Below are 23,888 nucleotides of genomic sequence, written 5' to 3'. Positions count from 1 at the left end.
CCAAATTCAATATGAAATGGTGGATTGCCAAGCAGCACTTATTTACACATTCAGAACACAAATCTGATAAAAACGTATACATCAGGATGATAATTTTCGGAGGTGTACTGTATGGAGTAGAGTTGCGGGGCTCGGCAGCAGACACAACAATCAAATCACTGAATGCCACAGAATTAAGGATGGCTCTAAGAGTGAAGTGGGAAATTATCGACCTGTCAGTCTGACTTCAGTGGGAGGGAAAATCATGGAGGCAATGATCAAGGGTGGAATTCAGAATCATTTGGATCGAACTGCAATTCTCAAGGATGCTCAGCATGGTTTTGTAAAGGGAAAATCATGTTTAACAAACCTGGTTCGCTATTTTGAAAGGGTCACTCACGAGCTGGATTTAGGGAATAATTTCGACATGGTTTATTTAGATTTCAGCAAAGCTTTTGACTCAGTCCCACATGAGCGGTTGCTTTATAAGCTGGAACAGGTTGGAATCACTGGGAAAATCCTTAGATGGATAGCAAGATGGCTGCAGGGCAGAGGGTTGTGATAAATGGCTATTCCTCAGATTGGGTTGATGTAAGAAGTGGGGTTCCCCAAGGATCAGTATTAAGGCCACTGTTGTTTTTAATTTTCATAAACGACATCGATGAAGGGATAGAGGGCGTGATGTCTAAATTTGCAGATGATGTTAAAATTGCTAGAGTAGTTAATAATCATTGTCAAGCTGAGCTTCTTCAGAGAGACCTAGATAGATTTCGGGAATGGTCAGAAAAATGGCAGCTATGCTTTAATCCAACAAAGTGTAAGGTATTACACCTGGGAAACAGTAATCCCAAAATAACTTATTCACTTGGTGGAGTTCAACTAAACCCAGTACTGGGGGAAAGGGATTTGAGTGTTACGATACGGTCAGACATGAAATTCGCTGAGCATTGTAAACAGGTTGCAAGGAAGGCCCATGGTGTCCTATCGATGATCTATCGAACTTTTGCAAGTTGAGATAGGGACGTGATAATCCCATTATATAAGGCTTTTGTTAGACCACACTTGGAATACTGTGCTCAAATATGGAGACCGCACCTAAAGAAAGACATCGAGCTTCTTGAAAGGGTGCAAAGACGGTTAACTCGCCTGGTGAAATCGGCAAAAGGCCGTCCTTACGAAGAAAGACTTCGAATATGTGGGTTGCAGAGTTTGGAAACTAGACACCTTAGAGGAGATTTGACTGAGGTGTTTAAGGCTCTGAGAGGCATCAGTAAAATGAATGAGGACAAAATTTTCAAGATTATAAATTATGCTAGAACTAGGGGACATAAATTCAAGTTACGGGGGGAAATGTTTAGATTGGACTGCAGGAAGTTTTATTTTAGCCAGCGAGTTATAAATTACTGGAATAAGTAAGTGCCTACATGGGTAGTAGAGGCTGACAGTTTGGGGAAATTCAAAGGTCATCTGAACAGTACCTTCGGGTGAGGGAAGCGCATAAGATGATAGGTTTAATTTCCTTTTCTTTTATTAATTAGTATTATTTATTTTATTTATTATTTTTTTTATCATTTGTTTTATTCGGGGTTTTTTTTTTTTTTTTGGCTGGTGCAGCATAAGCCATAGGCTTTCTTGCACCATGCAGCCATTACTAATACTAATACTGGCTCCTGAAGTGGGCGACTTGAAGTAACATCTCCCGCCATAGCAGCACACAGCACCAATGGCCAAAGCATTGAATTTAACTAGATTTTCAGCCTTAATGCACGAAAGAAGACTAATCTTCACCATCAAAATGATCGCTGGGAGAATCTCAACGCGTAGTGTTTGGGACACCATGTGTTGGCGGATTCCCCAACCAACTCTGCTCCACTCCCAAGCTTCTTGCTCTTCCTTCGAGGCTACATTTTAAAGATCGCTTCTTCCCTTATCAAAAGCTCCATCTAGCTTAATCCTTGGATGCCGACGTGTGTAAAATCGTAGATGACAAAAAGTATAGACGCATAATCCTAGATTTGCACGTGTATTCCGCAACTATCAACTGATGTGAGATCGCTCCTGCTCGGCAAGAATTTCACTGACAACCGAAATCAACAAAACTACTACCCTGCGTTATTTTAATTTATTTTATTATTTTTTAATTTGATGTATTATTATTACCTTTTTTTATTTATTTTTTTAAGTTAATATAATCTGCTTGATGTTATTCATACATAATTTGCCTTTAATATAATCGTATTAAGGCTATTGTAATTATCCCGTATTATATTTCCGGCGAGATGGTATCTCTGCCGCTTTTTACCCCCTGGCTTAGTGCCCTGAAGGGTTTTGTCAAGTCCGGGTACTTGCGTGTAACTCTGCACCGTACAATAATTTCTTACTACATAATTTACACTGTCAGTATCTAAAAGAGGCTGTAAGAGGTGCTTGTAATATTGGTGTGTATATTCCCTGCGAGAAGAAAAAAATGCACATTGTTTTTTACTACTGAAGAGTAATAATTTTAAAAAATTATAAATTGTGAACCACTAGCATTTCGGGGCTCTGGGATAGTGACCATGCCTGTATCCGGTTTTGGCTGTATTTCTCCTCGTTGAAGAAATGCAGTAGCTTCATCCTGATCTTGCGCGTTCGATGTAACCAACCTTTGCTCGCTGGGAAATCTCTGCTTCCAGACTGCTTCTAAGAAGAGTTAGAAAAGCCTCTTGCTTCTTATTTCATTATATATATATATATATATATTATTTATATTTTATTTTATTTTTTTTTTTTTTTTTCAAAATTTTTCTGGTTGTTATCTTCAATCCACTACATTAGAAAAGTCTTCATTTTTATTTTAAGTGGTTTCTGGGTGTACTTTGACACTTTCGCAGGCAGTGAAATCGCTTGTTTGACATATTTTCTTATCATACTCTTGTTTGTTCTTTTTAGACGTTGATTCCATAAACACGTGCAATACTTTCTTCACTTCAAGACACTCGAATATCTCAAGCTTAACTTACATTTTCTTCTTTCTTGATTGGAGCTTCTTATCCACGAGAAACCTTTGCTGGATGCTTGATTTTACCAGACATATCTGAATTAGCTCGTTATAGTACCACAATTTCGCACAGAAGTGTACACAGGCGGTCACAAATACAAATTCATCGAAACACTGCATAAATAATAAAACATCTTGAGAACAGAATAACAAATGGGCGTAGGCTTTATTGTTTAACCAGCAGCTGTACGCTACCAGCAACTATTTATAGTTAGCAGAGCACCCTCCTGCATCAAGAACAGGCGGTAAGCAACACCTAAGTGTGTTTTTGAAGCATCGCAAGGAGAGTAGCAGGTAGGTTGTTGTTTGGAGGTTTTACGACACAAAGGCTAGCAGGTAGGAGTCGTGTAAAAGGGACCGAGCTCACGCAAGTGAAACAGCAGGACAAATTTCATATAACTCGCTTAAATCAACTTCACATAAACGGTTTTTGCTTTGCTGTACTGGCAAATTCAATTGGAAGATTTTTATATGTATTATTCTGTTAACAAAAGTATTGGGACACTAACAAATAATTAACATTTTTATGAAAATTGTTGGTTATATGAGTAGTGTAGAGGTATAAAGGCCTTTCACATGATTAACTCCACTCAACTCCATTCCAACTGAAGTGTATAAGGAAAAATGAAACCTTTCAGGTGGCCCACAGTGAGTGACGCTCCTGGCAGTCTTCCTTTCCTATTGCACCTCAGGTGGAGTGGGTGGAAATTGACCATGCGATTGGGTTTCATAAAATAGCCATACTCTCACTAAATGAGCGAAATGGACTCAGAGAAATCGCACGTGGAAAGGTTGTGGTACGATAGAATTTATAATTCATTTTGGGGGCTTCCTGGATAGTACAGGGGCATCCCACATAGTGTAAAAAAGGGCAAGGTTCGAATCCCATTACTGATGTGAGCAACTTTTAACGACTTTTTTTCACAGCGTGGTTGAGTGACTCGGTCTCCATGAAACTCTTGTGAGAGTTTCATGGTTCCACATCCTGGAGACTCGAGTTTTATTTCAAGCAAAACGAACGATAGAATACATGCAGTTTACAGACAATTCTCATATACTGACGCCTCATAGCAGTAGTGGCTTTAGTGGTCAACACACACACACACACACACAACGCAATTCAGAGCTTTTCAACATTCCGAATACCTTCGTCTGGAACGACGTACGCAAATAGAAGGCAGTTGACCATACTAAATTAAACTCGACCAAGGAGATCACGTCGTATGTTCTCAGACATTGTCCTTTCCAGAAAACTCGCATCCCAAGTTGCTAAGAAATCGCCCAAATAGTTTCGAAACATGATGGAGCAATTTGTGCACATACTGGACCGACAACAGAGTACAAGTTAGCTGTAGTCATATTAAAGTGTCGCATTGAAAGAAAAACAGTGGGGAGACAATAATAAAAAAATTATTGATTCCCTAAATAAAAAGCGGACAGAAACTAAAAACAAAATAAAATTCGTAATAAAATTTATTAAACACAAAATACCTTCTTAACTAAAATTAACTTCAGAATAAAAATTAATGTTCCTAATAGGCGCATTAGCAAATAACTCATGATTTATAAAAACAAAAGACACCAAAAACAACATTAATAATAATAATAGGAATTTTGCGATTCTGTACTAAGCGAAAGCATTTTGTTTCTGCGCATCCGTCATATTCTCATTCATTCCTCCAATCAGCGAACGGCAAGAAACATAATATCCACTGCTTCAGCTACGATATACGGTATATGAATACCAGCATATGTACGAAACAAATAAATAATAATTGCCGGATGTGCATTAATCCGATTTTAATAAAATTTGGGATTACTCTACATGTATTTCTAACAAATCTAAAGTTAAAACTGCACGAAAATTCATCCACTGGGAATCGAGTTATTACACGAAGACAGACGGACAAAAATTGCCGGATTTCTATTTTACTGAAATTTGGAACGGCTAGACAGATTTTTCTAAAATAGACAAATATAAAATTTTATGATAATCCATCCAGCAGGAGATGCGGACAGAGGGATTGATATGGTGAGATAACAGGCGCGCATTATGCATACATGTTAATGCACATAAAAATTCAATATTTACTAATATATCATTGACAGTACAGTGGAGGTGTCTATCTTCAAATATATATATTCAGTCATATTGGATGACGTAGTATATGGTTCCTGTGATCTCTTAATTTATAGTTAACAAATTTCAGATTATGAATTCAAATTTTTATATTACTAAACTTTTTCATAAACAGTTGTAATTTATTTTTTCCAGATGGAAAAGGTCCCTCATATTTTAACAATGCTAACATTTTTTGTTCTCCTATTCTCCCCGAGTTCTCCTAACATTTAAACCAATATTTCTAATTGGAGTCCTTATTTAGGGAGTCAAGTTGAGATTAATTATCTTTGGTCCAAATATCACCATCATCGTCATCATAAGGTCTGCTAGTGGGAGTCAGACATGTTCAAAACCGCTAAGTGGATTTTCTTATTTATTGATTTGAAATTATTGTTTTTCTAAAACTTTTGATTTAAATTTAGTAGTATAGCATTATTTTGTGATTTTCTGATTAATCTGGTGTATTTATTCTTTACGCGGCCTTGTAATTACATAAAAATATCGTTAAGGGTATCAAATACACGTGTTACAAGTTGCAGCTCCGCTGAACGGATTTTTTTAGCCATATTTAGCCGCTTTATCGACCAATTGTTACATCAAATTATTTTCTATAAGTAGCTTATAGACCTAGTCAGGATCCTTAGTTTATTCTGAATTGAGACAGCGAGATTTGGAAATTAACTAATACTTAACTGTCCGTAGATTTACCGTTCGTAACTTGCCGCCTTTGTTATACGACACGCAGTTATATCCCGATCTGGATAGCTTAAACTTAGTATAGTACAGTATATAATATAATATTGTCAATTAATCAGTAAAATCTATTAATTTTGTTAAACTTCAATGTCAATTAAATTGTACTTTTAACTAAATACATATAACGACTTAGATTACAAATGTAACAATTAATACATAACTTGATACGGAAGTTATATAAACGGAACTCGTAGATAATACTCGTCATCAGCCAATTCTGCCAATTCTTGCACGTGGTCATCACGCAACACAGCGGCAACCCCCAAGGCAGAATGCGCTGGTCCCACAGGAACTAGTAGTTCTTGGTGACTCTACCGTCAGGGAAACGGGGAAATGCATTGTAAAAAGAATAGGTGGAACAGGACCAGAGTATGTCTGCCAGGGACAAAGTTGATGACATTGTAGAGCGGATATCATCTTTTAAGGGCACAAAAGGTGATATAGTTGTACACGTTGGCACTAATGATATTAAGAGTAGGAGACCGGCAGAATTACTTAACAAGTACAAGTCACTGTTGAAAAAAAGACGTGAATTAGGGTTGAATTTAAAAGTGTTTGCAATTCTGCCAGACACGTTAGGAGGGAGTATATGAGGAGAGCCCTGTCGATCAATTCGGCCCTGGAAAGATTGTGCAAGGCTCAAGGGGTAGAATTTTTTCAGCCTGGTCTGTACTTGTTAACAGGAGAGACTGCTTCTACAGGGATGGGATACACTCAAATAGAAAGGGTGCAAGAACTGCTAGCTTGGGGGGATACAAGGACTAATAGATTAACAGTAGCCACTGGCAGAGGTGAAAGTGATTCTTGCACTGCTTCTATTGGAATTAGCAGAAGCCTGGAAAAGAAGATGCAGGATATTTCAGAGACTGCTGGGCGTCATTACGGTACAAGTAAACACATGGGTTGTGTTATGGTAGCTAATAATAGGAACAGGTGCATGTATACTTGGGTGAACACCAATGCTAGGAGTTTGGTAAATAAATTTGATGAATTTGACGTATTGCGCAAAATATCAAAGGCAAATATTGTTGGGATATCAGAGACGTGGTGTCACGCAAAACTGAAATTTGGGGAGTACAATGTGTACAGAAAGGATAGAAAGGGAGGAGGGGTTAGGCTATTAGTTAAGAAACACATCAAATCCAAGGAAGTGAAGCCAGTCGACATCGCTGGACAGTGCAGTGTCGAGTCAGTTTGGTGTGACATAAGCACTGGGAGATCAAAATTGAGAGTAGGAGTGTGCTATAGGCCTAATGACTCTGATGAGTATAATAAAACACTGTACAGGGAAATAGAGTGGGCCAGTAAATTAGAGAGTCTTATAGTGGGGGATTTTAATTTCCCAGATATTGACTGGAATTTGTGGGATGGTCACTCACACAATAGCAAGGCTTTTGTGGATTTATTGGATGATTGTTTTCTACATCAGAATGTTCGGGAGGCAACTAGAGGGAGTAATACTCTTGATCTGATTCTTCATGCATTAAGAAACTGCAGATAAAGGAACCACTAGGTGGAAATGACCACAGTGTGCTGAAGTGGGATTTATTCAAAGAGGTAACTGCCATCAGGGGTAAAGGGAAGGGTTTTCGTTTTCGTTTTCGTAAAGGCGAATACAATGGTCTGAGACAGTATTTAAATTCGATACAGTGGCACCAACTAATGATGTTACCAACAGCAAATTCAAAATGGGAAGCATTCAAAGAACTTATCTTGGGAGCTACTAGGGTTTTCAAACCAACTAAGAAATATTGTTCAAGGTTTAGGCCTAAGTGGATGTCAGATGAACTAATGAGACATGGCAGTGAAGAAAAATGCATGGGATGCATATAAATTAATGGGTGACGTGGAAGCCTATGATAGATGTAAGGTGGTCTGTAACCAAGTCACAAAGGAGATTAGGCAGGCAAAGGCAGATTATGAGAAATCCTTGGCAAAGGATGCAAAGAAAAACAGAAAAGTGTTCTTTACTTATGTAAACTCTAGAAGGAAAGGGATGAAGCAGATTGGTCCACTGGATATTGATGTTTCAACAGTTGAGGATCCTGCTCATGTGGCTAACAAACTAAACGAGTATTTTGCATCTACATTCACACATGAGGAGTTATTCAGCGAGGGGAATGCCAGAGGTGTATTCAACTCTGGCAGTAAGGTAGATAATCTTGTAATAACTGAGAATAAAGTGGAGGAAAAATTGTTGAGGATAAACATAAAAAAGGTACCTGGGGTGGATGGGAACTATCCAGTTATATTAAAGGAGGCAGCAATGGAAGTAAGCAAACCCTTAGCCATAATTATGAGAGCTTCTTTAGACTCAGGGGAGGTACCCATGGACTGGAGTTGTGCAAATGTTACCCCGTTCACAAAGGAGGATCAAAGGCTGACACAAGTAATTATAGACCTGTGAGTTTAACTTCTGTTCCAGGAAAATTAATGGAGGCACTGGTTAAAGAAGCACTGCAGGATCATCTAGACAAGACTTCAGTTATAGCTTGGACACAGCATGGTTGTTAAGGGAAAGTCTTGCCTGAATAATTTGATTGGATACTATGATGCAGTCACAAAAGAACTGGATGCAGGGAATAACTTTGATATTATATATTTGGATCTTAGAAAGGTTTTTGATACTGTTGCACATGGAAGACTGCTGTACAAATTGGAGCATTGTGACATTGGAGGCAAACTGCTGTTATGGATAAAGGGGTAGTTGAGGGGGGAGAAGACAGAGAGTGGTAATCAATGGACACTGCTCATCGTGGACTAATGTTATTAGTGGAGTCCCTCAGGGTTCAGTGTTGGGTCCATTATTGTTTTCTGTATTTATAAATAATATTGATGATGATATATCAAGCTTAATGTCCAAGTTTGCAGACGATACAAAGGCTAGCAGGGTTGTTAAGGACACTACTGACGCTATGCTGCTGCAACAGGATCTGGAAAGGTTGAGCAGATGGGCTGAGAGGTGGCAAATGAAGTTTAACATTGAGAAATGTAGGGTACTACATATGGGAAACAGTATCCCCAGAGCAACGTATCAACTCTGTGGTACTACAATTACCTGGGGGTAATTGTGCAGGCAGATATGAAGTTTTCTGAGCAGTACAGACGGGCTACAAGAGTAGCTCATGGTGTATTGTCGATGATATATAGGAATGTTTCTAGCAGGGATAAGGAGGTGATTATTCCCTTGTATAAGGCAATGGTCAGGCCACACCTTGAGTACTGTAGTCAGGTCTGGAGGCCTCATTTCAAGAAAGATGTAGAGCTGCTGAACGAGTACAGAGAAGGGCAACAAGATTAGGGAATGGAACAAAGGGTCGCTCTTACGAAGAAAGGCTTAAGTTTTGCAAATTACAGTGTCTAGAGACTAGGCACTGGTGAGGTGATAGAGGTGTATAAAGCCTTGAATGGTTTGAGCATGCTCAATTCTGATGGGATACTTCCCCTTGCTCAGAATAATCACCTGAGAGGGCATAAATTCAAATTGAGGAAAGACAGATGTAGGATAGATGTGCGGAAATTTGACTTGAGCCAGCAAGTAGTTGGTTGGTGGAACAGACTTCCATCCCTTGTCGTGGAAGTTGATAGCCTAAATAAATTTAAGGCTCAGCTGGACAGGTATTTCGAACGATCGGAGGGGGGGGGTTGAAATAGGATGTTTTTTTTTTGGCTGATGCTGCATAAGCTTGCTTTCTTGCATCATATGCCTCTACTAATGGTAATGCTAATGCTAATGCTAATGCTAATTTTCACAGTAAGGAAATTAAAATAATACACTATTATTTTGTTGAATAAAGAAACGGGGAAATAAAAAATATGCATGAACACTCTCTTCCAATTCAAAAAATATTTTGTTGATTAAAAAATAATTACACTATTATTTTGTTCATTAAAGTTCAAATTTCATTTTAATACTAACTTTTCACTAACAAAAGTAAATGCAGTTTTAGTGGCCCAGTGGTGAGGGCACTTGCCCACAATATTTGCTGTTCATCGAGTGCAGATATCTGTAAAAGTGCTCCTTCAATAATGTGTAATATTACAGTACCTATTATTATTATTATGCCATATGGTGCAAGGAAGCCTGAGGCTTATGTCGCACCAGCCAAAAAAAAAAAAAAAATATTTCTGAACTACCCCGAGAGAGAGAGAGAGAGAGAGAGAGAGAGAGAGAGAGAGAGAGAGAGAGAGAGAGAGAGAAATAAAAGGGAATCACCAAAGAACAGAAGAATGATGATACCCAGCTCAGGACCCTGGGTGTGCCAAGCCCATACTTACCAGATGTGAGCCCCTGGAGAATGGCTTATGTTTGTTACCTTCCGATGAAGATTAAAGTCATCAACCCAGACCTTTAAGCAGTTCAGGAAAGAAGATATGAGGTAAACAGATATTTATGATTTTAATATTATGCTATCTATCGAATGCAAATCAGCGTTTTGAGTGCCCCGTGTCCCGTCCCTTAATCGTTATCTTCTCTCAAAGTCTTTTGTGTGAACTGCGCCTTACTGCATGGGACGATTGGTCGAAAGCTGAAAGAACGAAAGCATTTGTCCTTGAGAGTAGTGACTTATCAAAATTAATTACTTTTGTAAACTATCCTATCTTCACGCATTGATCATTCACTAAAAGCAGTGTCCATCAATATGAAAAAAGCAGCGAGGCGGCAGTCCGGCATAAGCAGCACAGATTCCTAAATGCAACCATCCCGACATACCCAGAAGCTAGGGTAACGACACTGATGAGAACAAACCTACCGCTAGCCACAACATTACAATGACGTCATATCACAAGAACGTAGTCTCGGAAGGTTCTGTGGATTGCACGAATTCCCTCAGCGAAACCAAAATAAAAAGCAAGACTGCACTAACTCCCTCATTCCTAAAAGATAATAATTTAATATGTAACAGCCAAACCAAAAATATTAAAGCAGCACCTGCATCGAACTGCAGAACGTCAACTGCACGCAAGTTACGCAAGTTACCCTGGCTAATGATGATACGAAATGAACTGGCACTGTTGAAAACATGTAGCAAAGAAAGAAAAGAAATTTGCGCAACAGATATTGAAGGTGCAGGAGGTCAATTTAAAGGGGAAAACAATATCACTTGGGCAAGCAACTAGGAAACTATGTGATGCCCTTGGGAAAATTGCTAACGTCCTATGAGAAATGTGTACCGAACGATGTGGCTGCTCTCGTAGCTTCAGTACAGTCAGAAAACATAATGCAGCTACCCAAACTCCACCCCCTGAGTTTGGACAACTGCCCAGTTATAGTGGAAAAACACACGATAAGAATTCCAATTGGGTGTCTAAGGAAAATAAAAGCGCACTTCAAACTCTCCTAAAAGAATCAGACTATTGTCAGTTTCTGCAATCACTAGAAATAGAGGTGAGAAGATGGAAATGAAACGAATTGACAACTGTTCACAGAATGCAGTTGTAGCCAAACTCATCATTAACAACCCTAATAAGTTGCCACATTTTCATGAAAGAAATGAAGACGAGCTACTTTAGAACAACAGGCACGATCAAGCTTCGGAAGTGACGATCACCGACCACAGATGCACATTGAGAAGCAGGGACCCCATCTCATCTCTATTCTCTCTAGAAGGCAGCCAAAGAATTCCAACAACACTGACAAACAAGCAAGTATTAAAGACCAATCAATGCAGTAAATCGACATCCGAAGAAAAATATGACATCTCTGTAGCTCTTACCAGAACCAAGATTTTTGCCTACCGGTTTGGTCCTTCAATATGTCCCGATTCCGTTAAGAGAATATTTCATAAGGAACACAATATCCCTATTGAAGCGAAGCAGCTTAAAACTCAGCAGACAAGTTACGCCTTATTCCTAGTAAGATGCTCACCCTGTGTCTACCAAAAAGTTCTTGATCCCGACTTCTGGCCCCCGGGCATATTGGTCAAACCTTTCTCTGAGGACAAAAAGCCATCCTGCCAGCAACCCCCACAAACTCCTCCTTCTCTACGATGGCAATCACTGCTGTCGTTTATTTACCCCCAGACCATAATCCAGACACCAGGGATTATGGTCTGGAGGTTAACTAGCTTGATTATAACCGACCTCAAGCCTTCCACGGTCACATTCGTTTTAGGAGACTTCAATATGCCCTCCCCAAGACATGAAGTAGCTATAAATGACCTCGTATGCTCCTCATCTCTAGGCCTTATTCTTAACTGCACATGACCTACAAGATGTCAACAAAACCTTGACCTCTTATTCCATAACCTCGACAATCTCACTCTCACAACATAAAATTTTAGGTTCACATCAGATCATCTTCCTGTTGCCTTTGATCGTGAAAACCTGTGCTGTCCCCCAACAACTGGGTCAATATGACCATAAAGAATCTCAACTGAAGATCTCATTAAAGGTTATAAAACTCAAATCATCCTACAAAAATTAAGACTTACAGACTGGAACAAAATCATTGCCAGCCATCCTGATCAAATATTCACCAATTTACCTAACTTGTTAAAAGACATCCCTTGTGAAGCAGCTTCCAAATTCGTCCATCTGTCTTCCAGAACCAAGAACTGGTTCAGCAGTGACGAAACAGAAACTATACCTGAAATGGCTGAAAACACGCGATCCAGCTCTATAAAAAGCATCGAGCACATTTCCTACATGTATGGAGGAAAGTACAGAATGATTGGATCAGCTATAGAATGAAACTTGTGAAAAGAATTTACACCAACAGGAACCAACAGTTCTCCATGACGACTGACGTCTTCCTCGAGTGGACCAAGTCACTCGAAACAACGCCCCTGCTTACCCCATCCCCATTCATAACCAACCATCAAACCAAACATCACTGGATAAAATAGCTATCCCAAAGGAATGCCTTTATTGAGGTCATTAACAGTCTTCCCAACACAAGTCCACCACTGGCATTGACAGTTTCCCTCTGTTTATAGTTAAATTATTTAGTGCATATATCATTGACCACCTGCTTGAAGAATACAACTCCATCCTCACAACAGGAGCTTACCCTACCATCTATTATTTCTCTCCCATACCAAAAAAGTCTAACCCTAAATCGTCGAAAGATTACAGACCAATTGCTGTAGGATGCACATTTCTCAAAATCAGGGAAAAGACCATACTGCCTGCTCTTACTCAGTATATGTTTGGCCATAACCCTCCATATCTCCATAGTATTACACGGACGATCCACTATCACCAACCTCACGGACACAGTTTTCAGAATAGAATTTACTATAAGCAACAAAGAGCAACTTGATATTGTGTTCCTTGATATCAAGGTGGCTTTTGACAACCTATCCATCCATTAACTATGTGCCATTTAATCCGATTACTTCAAAATCTCTAGCTATCTATTAGACCTTCTCAAGAAGCTCCTACACTCCAGGACCCTATGATTAAGAAACTAGAACCATCATCACCGAATTGTCTGCTCCAGAGGACTCCCCCAAGGGAGTGTTCTCTTTGCCACATCTTTAGAACCCTTACTCGCAAACCATGCTAACTTTACCTCGTACACCATAACTTGAAATTTTTTATTGTCACAAAATCCCCCAAGGCTCTCCAGTATACCACTGTGACCTCCACCCAACAGCTACAAGAACTTGAAATTTACCTTCATGCAATTGGGCTCTCCATAAGCAAGGAGAAGACTGCTCAACTTACTATAACCAAGAAGAGAAATAACAATGATGTGAACATCATAATTTGGAACTATTCAGTTAAAAAAGTCAATTAGCATAAATATTTGGGCATCATCTGGGACAAAGACCTTACATTATTGCTTCATTTTAATGCCATTTGGAAAAAAAAACATTCAGCTTTATGGGCTGTGAAACAGTAGATCTCCAACTTTCATAATCTGCATCTTATCAGCAAATATATTCTTTGTTGCATAATCCCTATTTCCTTATATGCTTCTACTATACGGTCCTCGGCACTCGATCATACCAAAACATGTTCTTATCCCTGGAATACTGTATTCTAACATGGCTGGATAAGATTGCAGGTCTACCACCCACTATTTCAAAATCTGTCATGCTCTCCAATCTAAATATGCTACCATGGAGGTATCACATCATCTTATTATCTTCGCTCAGATCCTGGCCAGGAAACTAAACTCCCCTGATATCTGAGAGATCATTGCCATAACAGGTCGGTATAGAAGCCTTACTAATGCACTTCCATTCAGATCTAAGCTGCGTAACATGACCTCCCTGGACTCTGTTTCTATTTAACTCTATTGAAATAATTAACACGTTATCCATAGACTTCCAGAAGCTGTGCAATGACAAAACCTACAGGTCTTCCACTCTCATAGATATGTATGCCTTCTTTAAGCTCTAGGCGAGATTATGTCTGTGAAGCCACATTGCATGCATTGATGTATTTATGTATATAAACCAGAGGCTGGTTTAAGGCATGTATTGTATTAACCTGCCTGGCTGTGTACATAAACTATATGTAGTATGTCATTTTCTTTCATGTAACCTTGTCATTTTTCATTCATGTAACCATGTTAATCCATGTATTATCATGCAACCCGTGTCGTCTAGCTGCATAGCTGTAACGGGACATTCCTTTGGAAATAAAATGATAATAATATGGACCTGAATTTGAATCCCACCAAAAAACAAAAAAATGGTACCCATAGTTGGGAAGAAGTAACGGAGTACTGGAGACGTAGTCGCGTGATCGCCCAAATGGATCGTGGGGGTAGGCAGCATCCGTGGCGGCGAATAAAAAAGGAGAGTGCGGAGATATAGTCACGTGGTATATGATGACACTCCAGATTTCGTCATTCTCTGACGTCATCCAGTGCAATGATCATGGGAGACAAAACGTTTTCGAACTTAGAGCATTACTACTTAGGCATTAAAGAAGAAAGCAAGAAAATCGGTAATATAAATGCTTACAATTTTAGCAATAAAAAATGGAACTTAATCATGTACAGTCGGGCGACCATTTATCACTGTTTTTTTTTTTTTTTTTTCATGTTTCCTGGAAAAGTAGAAAAATTTAACGAACTACAGTGGACACCGCTTATTGTGATCACTTTGAGACAGCGTAAGCGTCGCTTATAAATTATTGATAACAATAACCAATGAAACAAGAATTATTCCCAAAGTGTTGTGTGGGCTTTCCCCCAGGAGGGTCACACCTTGGGAAAATCTGATCCAGATGGTTTCATCATCATAGCAATGCAATGCATAGTCTTTTCCCTGATTCAAAGCAAAATATTTCTATTACTTTAGCATTAATTTTCTTGCTGAATTGATATTTGATTAAACATTTTCCTTTTCTTTGATAAACTATCCTAAATTCTGGACTATTCAAGTCCTCACATAGCTCTGAGGTGGTTTATATAGGCTATTTTGAAATTTATTTGAACAATATTCGAAAAAACAAACAATCAATAATTTAAAACCACAAATATGTCTTTATAAGATTTTTTGTCATTTTATTCACTTTTTACAAAATTTTAAAAAATTTCAAAATTTAGACAATACTGTTTTGCTTAATAAAATTCAGATGATATTTACATGCTCTTTTACTACTTAATTTCAGATTTAATTTTAGAGGTGGTATCTACAATTTGCTTCATTATACACAAAGATACTCCTAAATATACACAATGACTGTGAGTATTTCTAAACTAAACAGAGTGTGCACCAGGAAATCAGCATGTCTTGTATTGGGGAATTTTAACTTTTCACATATTGGCTGGAATGTGTCGATTAGTAAATCACAGTAAAAGGACTTTTCCGGATTTATTGTATGATTATCAAGGTGACTCTTCATGCATTAAGGTCTGTTCAGTCTGCAGATAAAAGACCACTAGGTGGTAGTGATCACAGATCACTAAGTAAAATATAAAGCAGGTAATCAGATATGCAGGGATTCTGAATGCGTGAATTCGGCACGAGAGTAGAAAATGAATGATTTACTTGACTTTGAACATGGCACGGTAGTCTGCGCCAAAACGCGCCGATATGAATATCTTGGAAGCTGCAACCCCGCTGGAGTTTTCGGGTACAACTTTGTCTTGGGTGTATTGAGATTGGTCCAATAACCAAATAACATCCAGCCAACGGCAATCCCGTGGTTGGAAACAGCTCGTTGATGCGAGAGGCCAACGGAGTCTGACAAGACTTGTGCAAGGTGTAAGGTGTATTTTGTGGCAAACGGCACCAGGGGTTTCCCCCATCTCCGCGTTGCTTGCTTTTATTGTGCGTGTTCCAGTTCACTGGGAAGGCCATAGATTTAAAAGTATATGGGTAATGTAAAGTGCAGCGCCATGTACCGTTAATCCTCTGGTCGTTTGGCCGCTGGGTCCCTGCTGGAGATCAACGTTGCCCACACTTCGCCCCGTGTAGGCAGACCAGGTATCCAGTAGTCTTAGATATTTACTCTGGCAGGTCCTGCCACCTAGTTTCCTGAGAACTAGTGCAGGGTAAAGTAATGTGTGTTTAGGGTCGAACGGCACCAGGGGTTTCCCCCATCTCCGCGTAGTTTACATTGTGGTGTGATACAGTTCACTGTAAAGGCCAGAGATTTAAAAGTATATGGATTTTGAGGTGTGTGATGTCGTGTACCGTTAAGGCTGCAGTCAGTCAAACCATATTACAACAGTGGTAACCAAAGAGGCATATAAAATATTTAAGGATAAGAGCCAGGGCCGCCGCAAGTGGGTAAGCAAGGTAAGCGTCGCTTACGAGCGGCAGTTTAAGAGGGCGCCAAAATTTTTTTCGATATTGCTTCTTGATTGGTTAACGCTTATCGGTGTTCAACATCTAGGTCGTCAAATTTTATTTTGCTTACTAGCGGCACATAGGAACGCAGCACTGCTGGCAAGAGCCTCAAGCTACGTGGTAGAATGACTAACGTATAAGGTAGCGCAATTGTATCAGTTTAATTCATAGCCGTCTATCAAAGTAGTTAAATTGGCATCGTTATAATTATATCTCATATTGTGAATACCTTCACAAGTTACCATGATATTGCAACTACCTCGAATAAGTAACGCTCACCAGTGGAGAAGAGTGATGTTACATATTTTCGGCAGATACCACTTCGATCCAATTAAGAAATACGCAGTATTCTCCTGTAACATCACATTTCAAATGCTTCAATTTTCTTCCTGTCAACTCTTTTCAGCTTCCATCCTTCACATCCATAAGTGGCAACTGGAAAAAGTAACGAATCAATGATTCTCAGCTTCGTCTTTAGGGGCAGATCATGATCTCTCCTTAATTTTATCAGATTAGCGACCAACGTTTTAGCAATTGCCTGTCGTCTCTTTACATCGTTTGAGCAGTCACTATTTTTATTTAATCTTGACCCTAAGTAATCAAATTCATCAACTTCTTCGACATCCTGTCCATTAACCTTCACATTACTGGTATCGAGATTATCACCATAATTTTAGTTTTACACACATTCAGAAACAATCCTTTTTTCTTACTTGCTTCACATACTCTCCTCAGAGTTTCTTTAAGATGATCCTTAGAATTACAAATTAGCACAGTATCATCTGCATAACGAAGATTGTTTATCTTCAGTCCTCCAATTTTGATGCCAGTCTCTAAATCTTCCAAAGCTTCACGCATGATATCTTCGGCATAAAGATTAAAAAGGTGAGATGACAAAATACAGCCCTGCCTGACACCGTTACCTACCTTGAAAAAGTCCGTGTTTCCCATGTTCTTTCTCGCAGTTCCTTTCTGTTCCTGGTACAGTAGCTTAATCAGCTGAATTATGTGGATTGGGAAACCCATAATAGTCATAGTTTCCCATAGTTTCTCATGTCGAACACAATCAAATGCTTTTGCATAATCTATAAAACACAAAAACGACTGGAACATTGAATTCTTTGCATTTTTCAATAATCAGTCGTAGGCTTAAGATCCGATCTCTGGTTCCTCTACCTCTTCTCAAACCTGCTTGCTCTTCTGACATTTCTTCTTCAAGTTTTCTTGAGATTCTGTTCAATATGATTTTAAGAAGAATCTTGCTAGCGTGAGAAATTAGGCTAATAGTCCTGTAATTTGAGAAAATTTTCAATCTCCTTTTTTTTGGTAAGGGATTGAAAATTGATTTCTTCCAATCTGATGGCTGCCATCCCGTTTCCCAAATTTTTACAATCATTTTATGAAAAAACTCGGCGTCCTTCACACCTGTAGCTTTAATCAATTCCGCTGGGATTTCATCAATTCCAGGTGACTTGCCACACGTTAGTTGTCTGATGGCTTTTTCGACTTCTTCCTTCAGTGGAACTGGTTCGTGATCACACTCTTGAAAAGGGGCTGGCAGATTATTAGTGCCAGCAGATGCTCGAAAGAGCTGCTCACAGTACTTTCCACCTTCCTTTGATTGTGTTCTCCTCTGTTAAAATTTCCTCTTTGGAGTCCTTAATTACATTAATGTTTTGGTCGGAACTTTTGTCTTAAGGACTTAATTACATTATACATATTTTTAGTGTTGTTTCGTTTGTTGTGGTATTCGATTTCTTTACCCTTTCGATTCATCCTGTTTGTCCTGGCTTAAACAGCGCTTGATGACTTTGCTTAGTTCCTGATACTCTTCGTTTCCTTGTACACCCTGGGCTTTTGCAGTTCTTCTCTGTTCAATAAGTTTAAAAGTGGCTTCTGTAATCTAAGGCTTTCTGATCTTTGACCTTTCTCTAATGTGTCTATTTGCTGAATCCTTAATAATACTTTTTGTATTTTCCCACATTTCCTCAGACAACATATCGTCATCTAGTTCTAATAGAGCTTGAAAACGATTGCCTGTTTCAAGCATATAATCGTTTGGAATATTTTCTACATCCAGTCGTCTAGGGAAAACCTTATTCATGATCTTTTTAGCTTGAGAACGATGTGAAGTAGCTGATGATCACTGCCACAATCTGTTCCAGGAAGTGTTTTTGCTGTGATTACACTGGAACGCCACCTTTGCTGCATAAGGATATAATCAATCTGATTCCTTGTTTTATGATAAGGAGATTTGCATGTGTAGAGCCTTCTCGGGTGCTGCTGAAAGTAGATGTTACACATGACAAGACCGTTCAGATGACAAAATTCAATTAAACTTTCACCCCGCTCATTTCTAGTGCCAAGACCAAACCTATCACATTCCGGACTAGAAGAAACTGTCTTGCCTACTTTTGCATTAAAATCACCCATGAGTATCAAAACATCCTTTTTTGGGACCAGATGAAGAGCTGACTGGAGATTTTCATAGTAAACGTGCATATCTTCGTCTGTGGATGTTGATGTCGGTGCATATAGTAGGCCGCCGTAGCCTAGTGGTCAGGCGCGCGGGTGCATAAGTACACGTGCCTTGAGTGACCGGGGTTCAAGCCCGTGACTACTGAATACGGTGCTCTTTCTGGTATTCTGTCTATCTTGTGAACTCCTCTGACCGTTTGGTCGTCCCGGAGTATAAACAGAAAATTTATTTATTTATTTATTTATTATTTATATGCAACTAAAAAAACTGTGAGATTTACTGGCTAGCTCTGAAATCTAACCGTCATCATTCTATTATTTATAGGATTGTATCCAAGAAGAGACCTTGAACATTCCTTATTCAAAATGACAGCGACACCATTTTCTTTTACTTGGTCACTTCCAGAAAAAACAACCAAAAACCCATTTCCAGTTTTGAAATGACCTTATCCTGTCCACATGACTTCGGTTGCTCCTAAAATGTCAATTTTATACTTATCCATTTCATTGATGACCATATCCATCTTGCCTTATTTTTTCGTTTTACATTCCATGTGGCCACGTTTACCCTCTTCTTTCTTAAATTTAATTTTGCAGGGTGCACAGTGGCATTCAGGATCTGGTTAGCAGCAGTTTTTGGAGTTGTTTTTGTTGCGGTCTCTGTGGCATCAGATAATGTGGTGGTATGCTATTGCCTACCTACCACATGGCCGAATTTGAAAGGGGCCGGCTTTAATAATGGACATTATTGGTCTTAATATAATATAATCCCTTGCTGATGTGCTCGTCCAGCACGGATTTAGCCTAAACAACTGGGGTGGCGTTATCGACGATAAAATTCTAGGACTGTAGAGTCTAGGCCATCTTATTTTCCCTCATAGGATGACAGCTGACACATACGGGTTGGCACGAAATGTTGAAACATTTAAACGTTCTTTAAGAAACGTATTTATTCATTATTTGGCACAAATGTTATGAATTTTCATGGTGAGATTCTTGTAAAACATTTTTATTTTATCACAAGTTCAATATGACCTCTATTTTAACGAATGAATTTCTAAAGGCGTACACCAACGTTTGTAATGACTTTATGACATGTCTTCGGCAGTTTTCGCGTTACAACTGAACAATCTGACTGGCTGAACAGTCAAGTCCATGACTAGTAGATTTCCAGCTGACAGCTTCGCTTTCAAGAAACTCTTACAAGAAAAAGTTATGCGTGCAGTCTGAGTGCAGTCTGGACTCAGAGGTGGCCAAAAATAGTGCGGCTGTGAGGATCAGAGCCCAGAATAACGTTATAACAATATGCGAGGGCCAAAAACCATATGTAAAAAATCCAAAACGACATTAGCTGTACGTAGCGTGGCGCCGTTTTGTATAAACCAACTGATGCTCACGGAGAACTGTTGTCATGAGCCGCGGTAGATACTCATTCAGAAGCATATACAGGTACTGCAGAGTTAACAGTTTCGTTGAAGAAGAAGAGTTTCAATTAAACTATGATTTGATAGAGCTACCCACACGGCCATTTTTCCCCATTGATGAAATTGGCAAGGAGGTTATCTTGCCCAAAAGCGTTCTGCTTTTTCCCAGTCCCATACAAATGAAAGCAAGCTTCATCTGAAAAAAAAAAAAAAAAAAACAGGTGTTGTGTAACATGCATTTGTTCCCTCTGCCCACACGACGAATTGAAAGTCTTCTCTTCTTATAATTTTCGGAAAGTTTATACAGCACTGTTGTCCTGTTGGGAACATTTCCAAAATCCTATTGAAGCATTCGTTGAACAGAACGCCGAGATAGGCTTCAGCATTATACGGAGAATGAACAGTTGCAGGAGTGACTGCGAGAGGCCGTTTTCGTTCCTTTACGCAGTCTTCCTCTTCAAATTGCTGGAATATCACGTTTCTCTCAGGTGCCCATAGTGTATAGTGCTTACCAGTGGTTTTCAACCTTTTTTTAATAACGGCATCCCTAAGTAATTTATTTTATTTTCCGGCACCTCTACTCGATTTTCTGCCTGTTAGATCCGATTCTCTTTCTGTATATATCCGTGTGTATATATATACGGATATATAAAAAAGGATATATATAAAAATTAAAAAAGATACTGTACACCTTTTTATAATGAAATACGCATATATATTAAAAAATAATACGTTTAATTAACTTAAACCCAAATTACGTGGCACCCCTGGAATGTTGTTGCGGCACCCCGGTTGAAAACCACTGGTGCTTACTGTCAAGCGGGGATGCCCCAACTACGCGTAATAAATTGTGTATCGTAGTATAAACTCTGTAAATGCCAGAGATAGTGTGAGATTTAGTGTAGTCTGCGTAGTATAGTGTTGGATTTGTTGGAATGTTTTTCCTCCAGGCATTTAGACGCAGGACCACTAGTGGAACTCCATATTGCCAGCCCATCACCACGTGATGGTAGGCCGGGCGTGCGTAGAGTGAAGATAAAGTCTCTGACTGGGGCGAACCCTGGACGACACCTTAGCTTGCCAGGGAGGAACCCCCTTAAAAAACTCTGGAAGTTTTTTTTAATTGGAAAAGGAGCGCGGAAGTGATAGTTCGAGTTTTGGAGAAATGGTAAATACAGTATAAAGAAGGTGGACGATAGGAAGGGGCTTCCACCTGAAAAACGGAGGTTAAAGGGATAGAGGGGCACCCCTGTGGAAGAAACCCATCGTCCACGGGGGGGGGGGGAGACTGGTAAGAGCAGATAAAGTTTTGTGGTGGCAGAGTCCACTAGGAGAAAGGTTTGGATGGGTGGTGGGAGAGGGAAACAGGCATGTAGGGGGAATAAAGTCATAAGGCCAGGGTGCTCTGGGTGGGGGAGGAAATCGCACTGTAGACGTATACTGTAGTACTCTGTTTTCAAATCCAACACTGGCCAGGTCAGCTGGAGCCAGTGTTCGCAGATCCCACGTCATGCCTCAGATTAGGAAGAATGACGTCAGCAAGGCTGGGAGGCTTCCTGCTATGTTTCCTCCACTGCAGTCTAATTTGGGGAGCCTGTCAGAACAACACATACCCTACATGTAGTCAGTTCACTTGCACACCTGCCATACTCTCACATACACATATGAAAGTATACAAGTACACATTTTTTTTTATAACATATATTTAGGAGCAAACAGATCAACAGCACATAACACTATTCTTTTACACATTTTCCCTCTTACGTTCATCATCATACAACTAGACAGGACATAGGTGCCACCTAAATATGCACAGATACCGACCCTTGACAATCACATTAAAAAAAAAATAATATATATATAATTTAATATATATATATATATATATATATATATTAAATGTTACAAGGGATGAAAAATAGGTTTTCAGTTGATGAAATCGTTTCAGATAATGAAAGGTTAATAAGTCAGTTATGACAGATGCACCTAAAAGCGCACAGCAGCATTAAATGATGCAAGAGTATACCAGTATATAAGTTTGTATTAATATATTGAATAAAGTATGCATAAATGGATGTGAAAGTTGCACAAAGTGCCAGTAACTAGAAGGGTGAAGATAGTAGAAAAGGGAGTGTAGTAGATATGTGAAAGGTGAAAGAATGTTAATATCCTAAAAGTTATGATGAATTAAGAAAATTATGGGCCGAATTACATAGCCAATAGCAGGTGAGTGAACTGTCAAGTAAAATTAATACAGTAAAATACAAATAAAACAAAAATAAAAAGTGGTACAGCTGATGTCAGCTGAAGCAAATATTGATAAATGATCAGGTAATTTCATCAGGGGGCTACTCCTGAGTATGTATCAGAAACTGTGTCTCTATACTTGTCCATAGTAGTAGAAGAAAGGTGAAAGGCCAAAAAGCAACAAAAATGTAATTAGAACTTTCTAATACAGTGTGGACAAGGTAGTCCTAACGCAGTGTCATTTATTATGGTAAAAATATAGATCAAGTTAGAATAAGATATTGTTAAACAAATATGTAGTTTTGTGTAGGATTTAAAAATTGTAATTTTGTGGAGATTGGAATTCAATAATATGACAATTCAATAATTTGGAACAAGCACGTGATATAAGGTGAGGTATTAAATTGAGGATAGGGAAGAGAAAACGGAGTATTTAAATAAATAAAGACGAAAAATAGCAATTGAAGTAGGATAGTAGACACGTTTGTATTACCCTCGTATACACTAATAGTTTGACGAACGGGAAGAATGGTAGAAATAGAAAGCAGAAAGATAAAAAAAAAAATAAAAAAATAAAAAAATCAAAGAAAACGTTATCAAATAACACTAAGCTAGCTGGTGTTGTGAAGCCCAACCTTATAGTAGGGGCTCTGGCTTTGTAAGCGTTAATAAAAGGCGGCTAATACCAAATGCTTGTATTGTAAGGAAAAGACAGGCATAAAAATTTGTAAATCGGAACATGTCGAGAAATGAACCGGGAAAATGAATCGCACAATTTAGTAGAGTAGATGAATGCATGTAAACCTTAATTGGATTCTTAACTACATCACCTTTGGAGCTAAAGTCACCAAGTTATTTATATCCTTGGAATTATGTCATATTCTTTCATCAATGGACTTAAACTAGTTCTTCATCCTTCGATGTCTTTACTATTCTTTCAAAATTGGATTCTTATTATATACCTTTTTGGACTACAGATTAAAATTATTAATCTTTCTCTGTCTCAGAACGTTTTGTGATTCTTTCCATAGTTCCTTCTTTCTATGTTTATTTTTGTAATCTGTATGACTTTATTACGGTAAGGT

The sequence above is a fragment of the Mastigoproctus giganteus genome, chromosome 10 (assembly GCF_048544385.1).
Source record: "Mastigoproctus giganteus isolate SK-2022 chromosome 10, ASM4854438v1, whole genome shotgun sequence".
NCBI lineage: Eukaryota > Metazoa > Arthropoda > Arachnida > Uropygi > Thelyphonidae > Mastigoproctus > Mastigoproctus giganteus.
Note: the sequence above shows the minus strand (reverse complement) of the source record.